The following is a 12,101-nucleotide window of genomic DNA, read 5'->3' as shown; positions in this document are numbered from 1 at the left end:
ACCTGCTTAATGATTTCTCTTTTCCAGCAAACAGTTTGGTTGCCTTAAGTCTAAAACCTTTTTACAACAAGTTTTATAGTTAATAGAGAATATTTGCCTTTTATACATAACTTGTCTTGACCATAACATGAAATTCTAAAATACACACAGGAATTTCTTCTGTTACAATGCATACATAACTGTCCTTTTGACCTAGGTAGGCTCTTCTCTTTGAAATAAGAGAGAGAGAACACTTGGCAGTACAAGCTTTCCCAATTAGCACTACTCAGTTAAAGATGCAAAGTAGAATTACTATGCAACACTCAGGAAAACTTAATATAGAAGTATAAGCATAACATGGAGTTAGTACATATATATTTTATAGGCTTTGCTTACAGGATTTAATAATCCAATAGAATATACAAACATGATCTAGATTTCTTTCATTTGTCTATATTGAGAGATGCTTTATAGCATAAAGCTTCTCTAGCCTTTCCCCCTCTAAAATAGAGGAGAGAGCAATTAGCGATAATTCATGCTCTTTCAATTAGCCTAAAATAGAGGAGAGAGCAATTAGCGATAATTCATGCTCTCTCAATTAGCCACTGCTAGCAAGCAAAGCCTCCTATTATACCTATTAAAGTTACTTCCTTCTTTAAAAATCATACAATGCACATATATGTTTATAAACAAATATATTTCTTATGGTTTCTGATACACAATATGTTAGCAAAAAAACTGCATCAAACTCTTCACCTTAGTCTGGCTCAGGTCATCCTGACCTGACTTGGCATAAACAAGCAGGACACCTGTATTTCAAAAGGCTTCACATAGCTATAAATCCAGAACTTTCAGACAAGTTTTTAAAGTTGGCTGAACATCACAACATACTCCTTTCTCTCTCGTTAAACCAAGTGGTGAAGACATGCCAATTAAAAATAAGTAATGGTTGCAGCACTTTCAGGACTCTAAAGCCGGGTATTAATTTCTCCAGGAGAGACCCAGAGAGTTTTATTCCAAAGACTTCCTTTAAAGCAGGCAATAATCAATAAAACATCATTTGGGAGCTTGGCTCCTCCTACATTTATGATGTTTTAAATTTAAATTTTATTGTATTAACTAATATTTTGTATAAAAGAAGTGTTGTTACTTGCCCTGAGTCTGCTTCTGGGAAGGACAGGCTATAAATGTGAATTAATTAAGTGCTACTGGACTCTAGTCTATCTCATATTCTATGCATTTTTTTGAAGAAGTTGTTTTGTAGCAGACAAGGGCTGCGGTCACACACACTAAATAATCCACTTTCAATCCACTTTCAATGCCCTTTCCCTAAGGATTTTGCCAGTTTGCACAGTAAAAATCCATTTGGAAGGTGCACTGAAAATGGATTGAAAGTGGATTATTTATTCTGTGTGTGACCGCAGCCAAGGTGATACGTATCTCCTGTCTCCACTAAGCAACCTGCAGTCTTACTGTTGGCAGGGACCTAGGGGTAGAGAATAATGAGAAGGATGCATGGTTCGCCCATGCTTATGTGAGGCTTTAAGCAGCCTGAGTGTGTACAAATGTAATCTGCACAGGTGCACATGTTATTGATTTGCACCCGCACAGCAAAGCCTCTAAGCAAGCACAGAGCTTTTATAGGGCAGTAGGTATCTCCACAGTCACGTTTGCCTTTGCATAGATCTGTGGCTTTAGTGGAACATCTGGGTGGAACGTCTGGGTGATGCAGATCAAGTGCACCTGCATTAGCCACAAAGCTAAGCTTTCCTTCAGCACCCCATCTTCACACTGGAGGGTGGCAACCCAAATTACTGATTTTCTAGATTAATCAGTAACCACATTGGATGGCTGCTGGAAACTACCATGGTGCCAATCAAACTCAGAGGGCTGTTGTTTGATAAGATATGGAAGAATTTTTGCACTTAGCATGTCTGATTTATAAGCAAAACGAACAGTGAAGTTACCTTTGGGAGTTCAAAGTGGTTGGCAATAGAGAGAACCATAATTCTCCTAAATCAGGAGAACCATCATTTCAACTGTTAGTGACCATTTTGCTATTAAGTTAGTCATACTTCACATTATTTCTGCTACAGATGTCTGTTGTCCAGATCATACAATAGAATGTTTGCTATAGTGTAAAATCTGTGTGGGGAACAGATCAGGAGGTTTGTCCTTTTTAATTACTGATTGAGTTTTTTTATATCAGCATGATTGGTTTAAAATCCACTGTGAATAGTAAGGAAGTTTTGAGATAAATAAAGGTGTAGCATAGTGATAAGGGGAATGACGGCTTTACTATTAAATACCATAATCTTCAAATGAGGCAATCTTGGATATCTGATAAAGATTAGGAGACTTAAGAGTCCCTGGAAACTTCAGTGAATGCTAATTCATTAATGCCCAGGAAGGAAGACATGGTTTAGATGGTGGTGTTTTCAAGGCCAATAGTGATTGTTTGCTAAAGCTGAACATGTCTAGAGCTATTGCCTGATTGCTAAGTTGCAGAGACATCAACAGGTCATATGGCCATATGTAAGCAGGGATGCTCAACAACCCAGCAGTTTAGCTTGCATTCTGTTTGCAGGCTGTGATCAGGAAGTCTATTATTATTCACTGCACTGTTTAGATATGTTCAAATGAATATGGACATATCTGTTTGCATGATTAGAGGCTGTTTCTCACAGCTGCCAACCCATCACTGTCGGCTGCTGCTAAGTCCAATTGTTGAAAGCATACAGTTAAAAGAAGAAGAAAAAATCTGGGTGAGATTTTTTAAATTGAGAATCACTACTTAAATGCATTTTTTTTTGCCTCTGGTATATGTCTTAGGACAGCGCTGGCTCTTCGGCTTTGAAACGGAGATGAGCACCGCAACCCTAGAGTCGGATTCGACTGGCTTTCGAGCAAGGGAACCTTTACCTTTACCTTTATATGCCCATAAACCTAGCTAATGTGATTATTTCTTGTGATCAGTTCAGGACACATATGGCTGTGCTAGTACAAAAAGCAAGAAATGTATCCTCTATAAAAGATATACCTACCTGCAGAAGACAAACAGTGAGTGACTGCCTGTTTGATCAGTAGGTGATGCCAGGGAATATGTTAATCTTTTCTGGTCATCAAGAGGATTTAATTTGTGGACACACTGCTACAAAATACAGCACAAATTTGTAACTTATTACCAAGGCATGACCTGGCCCTGTAGCACAAGCAGTATTATAGGTTATGTCTATGGATGGGCACGAACTGGGAAAATGTGGTTGGTTTCAGTTCATGGTTTGTGGCGTGCCCGGTTTGTGAGCCATGAACTGTCACAAACTTTTAGGCCCCGAACAAAACAGTTTGGTCCATGAAATTCATGATGTGGTAGAACAGCCCCCACAGCATGCTAGAGACACCAAACTCACAGAGGATCCTGGCTGACTGTCCTTTACCTGCCCTCCAAGTTTGGTGAGGAGTGGATAAGGGGTCAGAGTTACGGCCTCCAAAGAAGGTGCGCCCAGGAAAGTACTTTCTGGGGAAATTACAGGTGCAGGTTCAGGAGTGTATGTAATGGATTCTGTGCAAGCTAGAGACATCAAACTTGCAGGAGACCTCCCCCTGATGCTCTTCTACATGCCCTTCAAGTTATGTGAAGCTTGGAATTAGGGGGTCCAAATTATGGCTCCCCAAAGAAGATGCCCTCAGGAAAGTACTTTTGGGGCCAGCACCCCATCCAGCCCTAAGATCAGTGGGATGACTTGCCCTAGGCTGGGCACAAAGCATGTATGGGCACAAAGCATGTAGGTGGTGTCCTGGAATGGCTTGAGGACATACACCAGTCATTGGGTCAGCCAGTCATTGGAGCTGATGCTGAACTCCTCTTGGCCGTGCAGGGTGGTCATGGAGGCAATGGTATTCTGCACCGTGTTCTTCTGCTCCACCAAATGCAAAATCATGGTGTAGGTGGAGTTCCAGTGGGTGGGTAAGTCCAGGATGAGATAGTGTTCAGGCTCATCCCCCTCCCCCTGCCTCTCACACAGCAGACAGGCAGACTTGATGCTGGATGAGAAGTGGATGGCTGGTCACTGGCAGGTCTGCAGCAAGGACCTTATCTCAAGGGTGGCAGTGTCCCAGGTGGCCTTGATAGTGCTCCCCAGCCCCAGAGAATCCTTCACCACCAGCTGAAGCATGTGCATCAGGCAGATAATGCTCTTGAGGTGCACAGCCTTCACTGCTGCCACCATGTTGGTGTAGCATCCGTGACCATGTAGCCACGGATGATGTTGTGGCTACCCACCCACGCCCTCAGGCTACTATGCACCATGGTGGCAATGTTTTGCACTGTGTGGTCTGCATCCATCCCCTGCACGTGGAACAGAACCACTTTGTAGCCCAGTGGCAGGACTGTCTCCTACTAGGGCCTTTATTAGAGGAGCCTCCTGCTCCCCCTCTGCTTCTCCCTGCTGAGAGGGAGTGGGCCTCTTCTTCCTGCCGCTTGCTGCCCCTCTTTCCGCTGGCATCAATATAGTTGGGTGCACCCTTTGCATGTGCCTGCAAAGGATGGAGGAGGACAAGTATTGGGGGTTTGCACCTCTCCAGACATGAGTGTGGCACATCAGGCACTCTGCCACACAGTGGTCACTGGGGAGGGTGCAGAAATATTTCCAAACTGTGGGCTGGAAATGGGACCACAGGACTGGAGAAGGTGGGAGGCACAGCTGCTTTCTGGATCTGCCCTGGGAGGGGCCACGGAGGGGTATACTCAAAGCAGGAGCAGCAACAGCGAGTTGGGGTGTGAAAGGGGAGGATGCTCCCCCCCCGAATCATTGCTGTCAGAGTCCTCCTCTCCAAAGAAACTGCTGGTGTTTGGGCAGTATTAAGAACTCTTTTGCCTCTTTGGAGACCCAAAGGAACAAAGTAGTGGAAGAAGGCTCCAAGAGCCCTGTTGATGCCCTGCTGCAGCCAGGCTCCTGTGGGCTGGGATTGGGGCCTGTGGTACTTGGGGGGGAACTTCCCCCCCATGACTAGCACCCTTTGCACCCACTTTCACCATTATAGCATACAAAGGTGTTCACAATCAGGAGGGTTGGGATGGTATAAATGTGGGTCCTCAGCTGAGGAACCTGTAGCTAAATCCCTCTGCTTGGCATGAGCAGAGAGATGGGGTAACTCAGAGCTCTGAGTCCACTTAATACCCAAACCCCACCAGGGGAGGTGTTCACAATCAGTAATAAATGAATGTGCTTTGCTTTCAACAAGTTCCTTGCCCTTCTGTCTAACTGCCAACACCCAACAGAGGAGAAGGTAGGGAAGCTGAGCTGAGAGTATATATAACGTTCTTATCTTATACAGCAGAATGGGAACTCTTATTGGCAGCCAGCAGTGCCTGTTAAGCTTTGGAGGGCCCCTATTTATGTTTCCAAGACTGGAGAATTCTGCCCGCCATTGCTTTGAAGTTTGGTAAACATTTTGATTGAGTGGAGACAGCCTGTCTGGAATTGCATCCCCTCATGAATGGTCACAAACTGCTTGAAAGTTCATAGAAAGTTTGTGCTGGTTGACCTGCCATGAACTTCAGTTCACAAACCACGATACACCCAAAATTCATCACAAACTTTAATTTGTGAGCCAGTTCATGCCCATCCCTAGTTTTGGCGGGGCACACAGCTATTGCGGTTGCAGCTTCCCTTGTGGCTCCAGCAGCTTTTCCCGCGACTCAGGAAGTCCATTCACTGTGCTTGCGCAGAGTAAGCCGTTTTACTTTTATAGGGAATTAAATATCCCAGTATACTTTTAAAAACATTTTAGATTTTTCTGCAAACATGGGGACTGCCCCAAGTTTGCTGGAAGATCTGTTCACCCTCCATGTGACCCAGATCCATGGAAATAAGTATCCACACAGAGGGGACCTTGGGAATTAGATATATAGATTGCTAACATGATTGAAAGTCAAACCATGTTCAACTATGCAATCATATGTGAGGAATCACCAAAGTTGTTTGGTTCAGCACTGAATGACTCAAATGCCTGTCAAATAGGTTTGCACATGCCCCCAAATACTGCCAGTCAAAACAGATAAGCAGCCCATAATATTGCTAAGGACTACTTAGACAGTCACTGAATTGTAGGAATTTTTAAACAAACACAACATTTATTTATGACTGATTCATATGATTTGTGATTTTGTATTTCCACTGTCTGTTTAAACAATTGTTTGCTGAGTGCAGCTGTGATGCAGAAAAGATGGTAGCAAGTTGAATTTGTGTGGGCAGTGTAAGGAAGCTGATTGCATGGTACTGAACTGTTAGGAAGGAATATGGTTGAACAACCTGTCAAAGAGCCATGAATGGGTCAATGAACAGATGAACAGTTCAATGAAAAAACAGTTAACTAACAGTGATTGGTGAACAGAAAAGATGTTCAAGCATCCCTTGTGGAGACAGCAACATGCACATAAAGTTGTATGAACAGTTCCTCAGTTCTGAAGTTCAACAGAATACACAGTGTTGGGACTTGGGTACATCATCTACAGCTAACTCTCCTTTCCCATCATTCACTCTGGTTGTTGTTTGAAGAAGGCTCTGATCTCTTCCCATGCATCACTGCCACAGTTTTGAGGAGCAACACTGGCATGAGAAAGAATTGCATTCTCTCTTGTAGTCTCAGATTTTTCATGTCATGAGAGCAATCAGGAAAGGGCAGCCATTGCAGTTGCTCCTGTGTTGCTGAGAGCCACAAGTGAAAGCATGGCACGAGGTAGTTTGGCTTATGGAGGCCATTTTTACAGCAGTTCTTCCATATTACAGTGAGGTGGTGATGTCAGAAACAGATATTGGGACGGGGAGTGCACAGAGCATCCCAGAAGGAGAAGCTTGGTTCATACTAAAGGCAATATGAACAACTTTAACATGAGATGATTGAACCAAGATAAAAAGCAGGACTGCTGAAAGGCTTCATGAAATTCACAGCAAATTTCCTTTTCCTCAAATCAATAACACAATTCTAATGCTCTTAAAGTGCAGCTCCATGCCCCAAGTCTTGTCACAGTACCTCTTGTGGCATCTGGCTGAGATCCAGCACATCACTGTTTAATGAATGCACTTCCATCGAATGTACAATGCCCACGTCTTTCAACTTGTAAAATGGTTACTGTGCAAACTTTCTTCAGATTTCTTATGTTAATCTATGACAGGGAAAGAAACACCTGATACCAGATGCTACAGAAGTCCAAAGAACCTCTTACTAAATACCTAGGAAACATTAAAGGAAAACTCCTGGCCAAGTTACTTTCTGACATTGGAACATATGGCAATCATTGGGATTTGCAGAGAAGTGGACTTAGAATCGCAGACATAGATATAAAATTCAAAGTCTAGTCTCTTTCCTGAGATTGTCTGCTGTTGAGATTGTCATTAGCTGGCTTTCCTTTCCTAACAAGCAATGGCCCTAGGCACATACACCTTGAATTGCATATCACCTAACTGTTAATCATGCTGACTGCAGTGTGGTAACTTAGCTTATTAGGTGAGTTCAGCACTGAAAGAGAATCTCTGGTATTCTTGATGGACTATAAACTATTGCAGTACAGCACTTATCTTAACCATGTAATCACTATGTGGTATTTCTGATTGTAATTAAAGAGGCAAGCAGGATTTAGATATTGTGGGACAATATATTGTGGGACAATCCTGGCGGAATGAGCTCCCGGAGGAGATCAGGGCCCTGTGGGATCTTTTACAGTTCTGCAGGGCCTGCAAGACAGAGCTCTTCCACCAGGCTTTCAGCTAAGGAGCCACCACCACTACAGAGCCCTGGCCATTATAGAATTCTGGCCCTTGGGTCTGACATCAAGCCTACACCACCCATATATATCAAAAAGATCACGAGCTGAAGGATTGTTAGATCTTTGGGCACATTGTTAAAATACGCCATCGTAAATATTTAACTGACCATCACCAGCACTTTATGGATTTGACTGTATAACTTCAATTGTTTAAAATGTTTTTAATGGATTTTAATTGTTATTTATGTGTCAACCTATGGTTTGACTGATGTGAGCCACTCTGAGCCTGCGTTGCAGGGAGGGAGGGGTACAAATTGAACCAATGAATAAATAAATAAATAAAAAATATTGAATTTGGATGGGTTCTGCTCCTGAAATGATATTTATAGGGCTGGATTTTCTTTTCTTTCTTTCTTTTTTGGTATTTGTGTGTGTGTGTGTGTGCACCTGGAAGTTATGTTGACCTCTGGTGACTGACTCCTACTGGGGGTCTGGAGGATATTCAGAGAGGTGGCTGAATAAAGCCTGCCTCTGTCCTCCTGACTTGGTATTCCAAGGAAGTCTCCCATCCAAGTACTAACCACAGTCAACCTTGCTTAGCTTCCAAGTTCTGACAAGATCGGGCTTGCCTGGGCTATCCAGGTCAGGGCTTTTGCTGGATTTTCTGATCTATAAAATGGATATGACCCACCTACCTGATAGGTGTGTTTTCTTGGATGACACAGAAATGGAATTTTGCAGCAACTTAAAAGACTAATATTTACTGTGGCATATGCTTTCGTAGGTTTGACCTACTTGGTTAAACATATTAAAGGCCCTACCAATATAACAAGGTACTATTGCCTAATGAAATGGGTTGTGTCGCACAAAGACTTCTGTCCCAAAATGTTAGCCTTTTATGTGCCATAAGACACTTTGCCACTTTGTGCTAGGTTAGCATGACTAAGGAAAGAATACCATTGAGTAGAATGATTCTACTCAGCCCATTTATATGTGAATTGTAGTGACTAGCTCATATTAATCTAGCATGTTATTATTACTCCATCCATTACACTTGATAAACATGAGGGCCTTGCAGCTTACACTCACTGTCCTACTTCGGACAGGGTCCTTAACTATTGTCTTAGATGAGTGCAGACTGACTGCAATTATCGAGAGGGGAGTGGGAAGCATTTGGCTCATATTCAGAACACTGGGCTGTGTATGAAGCTGCCCCACTCTGGCTTTTTCTTCCCCAACCCAGGAATTCTGTATTTGCCAGATGAGAAAAATCTTTTGTATTGTCTTTCACAATACCTGGGGAGTGAAGCAGGAAGGAGCCAAGAGAGGCAAGTGGAGGCAGAGATAGAGGCAATGGCAAGGGATGTGAAACCTGCTGTACCAATGTACTTTGCCTCATTATACCAACACAGACCACTGGTCAGCATAGGTTACTGTTGTCTGCTCAGACTGACATAGCTCACCAAGATCTCAGGAAGAGAAAGATCTTCCTAATGCCTGGTACCTCAGAAACTTTAAGGAGAAATGTCATGAACTGAACCTAAGACTTCTAATTTTCACCACTGATATGCGGAAGAAAGACATGTCATAAAACATGTCATAATCATAGCATCGCAACCCAAATAAAAGTTTTCTGATATAAAATGAAGATGCTAAACTCAACAAAACTTCATCATGAAGCTTTCTCAGCAGCCAGCAAAGGCTCTCCTAAATAAATTGAAACTGGGATATTGCAGACTGGGGCTCCCACCTGTTTCTGAAATAGCTTTCTAGTGTGATCATGTGATTATTTCACAAATCACATGAAAAGGAAACCAATTCCCTATCTAAACAGCCTAGACCAGGGAAACAGCCTGTAACAGGGAACAGCCAACAACAGGAAAAAATTTATGTCCCCCCCCCATTTTGTCCTGGTTTCTTATATTACTGCAGTCTCTGCCTCTAAAGACTTCACTTTCACAAGGCAGCTGGCATTTTTCTAATAAGGGCACAGAGTTATTCCTCAGAGGGAGGGAGGAAAGAAGCTCTGCCTTTTTTTAATTGACTGCAAGCTGTAGCCACTAGGGCTGTGTTCAGACTGGCAGTTTGGGACAACCTAGCTGTGCTCCTCTAATGGATTAAACTGGCAGGGTCACACAGGCACGTATGCCAGCCGTTCCCTGGTTGCACTCACCCCATTGGAAGATGAGCTGGAGATGGGGTAAAAAGACTGTAAGTGAAATCTGGTGCAAATGGCTCCCCATGCATTCCTCCCGTGTTTCCGGATGTGTGAATGCAGGGGAGCACAAACAAAATGGATTGGTCGTGTGAACCTTCCAATCCGCTCGGAAGGGGGGGTTGCCTCACAGTCTGCAGTGTGCATATGCACATGTGCCAGGGATCTTTTTTTAAAAACAACAACAACAACACTAAATGGATGGCACACCGCAACACTCTGGATGATCCATCGTGAGCTCCTCACAATACCCAGATGCCTCCAGCTGTGGTGTGTGACCACAATTCTCCGTTCCTGAATGGAACAGATAGATTTCCCCTGCCTCCAAAGTGCTCCAAGCTGCCAGTCTGTCTGCAGCCTATGATTACATACTCGAGGTCTTCTAGTCCTTTTTTTTAAACATTTTTTAATTTTCATAACAAACAAACATAAAATCGGGGTACAACATTTCAATCTTTCTTTTCTTCTGTTAAACTACCTCATACATTAACTAAATCTATATCATTTCCCCACCTACTGTTATCATATAGTATTTGCAAATATATAGGTATATAGTTTCTTTTATTCTACTAATATAGATTTTGTCTAAACATATTGTTAAATTCTTTCTTTGGATATATAAAAAGGCATAATTCTTTATTTTCTTCTGGATATTAATGGAGTCTTACTCCATTATCAATCTCAGAAATTCCCTCAGAAATGTCCCATCCCTTTTGTGGCTTTCCTCTTCTTCTTGATTTTCTGATTTCTCCTCTTAAGTTTTAAAGTCTTAATTGTGTGTCTTTTTCCCTTATAAGTGTAGAAATCTTCTGGGTATAAAGATCTGTACTCAATCTTTAGAATAGTTTGTGGATCCAAGTGTTGGTTTCTTTTGTCTCTCTGAGGAGACGTGCGACTCCTTTTTTTGGCAATTTCATCACCGATGGTTCTTTTATAAAGTCTCTGATGCACATTTGTGGAAGTTTTGTTTCTCTTTATAGGCACAAACTCTATTCTGTGGATCATGTCATCTTGATTGTAGGTTTCCTCTATATCCTCTGCACAGTCATGTCTTTTCCCCTCTTCTTTCCAGGCTATCTGAACTGTTTTTTTCTTAGTTTGTTGCATCAGCATTTCTGTTTCCTCTTGTGTAGGGTAAAAATTTCTTTGACTGACCTTTTTACAGCTACCATGATTGTGTTTTCAATTAAACTATGCAAGTCTTTTAAGGAGACCTGTAATAATTAAAGTGCTTATAAGTTCCATTGTATCTGAGCATAAAGCCTCTGGCACCATTTGAAGTCTATCTGTGCCATCCATTTTTTTCAACATGTTAAAACCAAAGAATCTCTAGAAATATTTTCCAACAAGGTTTTACAATGATGCCAGGTCTAATAAACAGATATCAACAATTGTTCTAGTCATATTAAACACAAAGACAATATTAACATAAGTCGGGAATGTTATCTATTATTTACATTTCAAGAGATTGCGGTCAGAACAAAATGGAGATTTGTAGTTTCAGTAAAGGAAAACATAAAATTGTTATGGGAATGTAATAAGTGAAAAATCAGAGTAAGGTCCAATTTTCTTTTCCCCCTTAAGAAATCAAGTCTTTATTTTCCATTTTTTTAAAGTATAATCAACTTTAGTCCTTATTTCAGCAGCTTTGGTTTAAAAAGTGATTGCACCACTTGGGAACACTGATCATAATGTTGTTGAGTTCAACATTTGTATAAATAGGGAATTGGCCAAAAAGACTGACACAACCACTTTTAACTTTAAAAGGGGTAACTTCTCTGATATGAGGGGACATGTGGGGAGGAAATTGAAAGAAAAACTAGAAAAGGTCAAAACCATTAGGGAAGCTTGGAAAATATTTAAAACTATGATCCTAGAAGCTAAAAAAAATATTCTGCAGGTTAGGAAAGACACAAACAGGTAAAGGAAAAAGCCTGCATGGTTAACAAACAAAGTAATGGAAGCTGTAAAAGGTAAAAAGGATTCCTTTAAGCAGTGGAAAGCTAGTCACAGTGAGGCTGATAAAATGGAACACAGGCTATGGCAAATAAAATGCAAGTCTGTGGTCAGGCAGGCAAAAAGGGAATATGAGGAGCATATAGCAAAAAACGTAAAAACCAAAAATAAAACTTTCTTCAA

This window comes from Gekko japonicus, unplaced genomic scaffold (assembly GCF_001447785.1).
Source record: "Gekko japonicus isolate JY-2015 unplaced genomic scaffold, Gekko_japonicus_V1.1 scaffold130, whole genome shotgun sequence".
Lineage (NCBI taxonomy): Eukaryota > Metazoa > Chordata > Lepidosauria > Squamata > Gekkonidae > Gekko > Gekko japonicus.
This window is presented reverse-complemented; position numbering follows the sequence as displayed.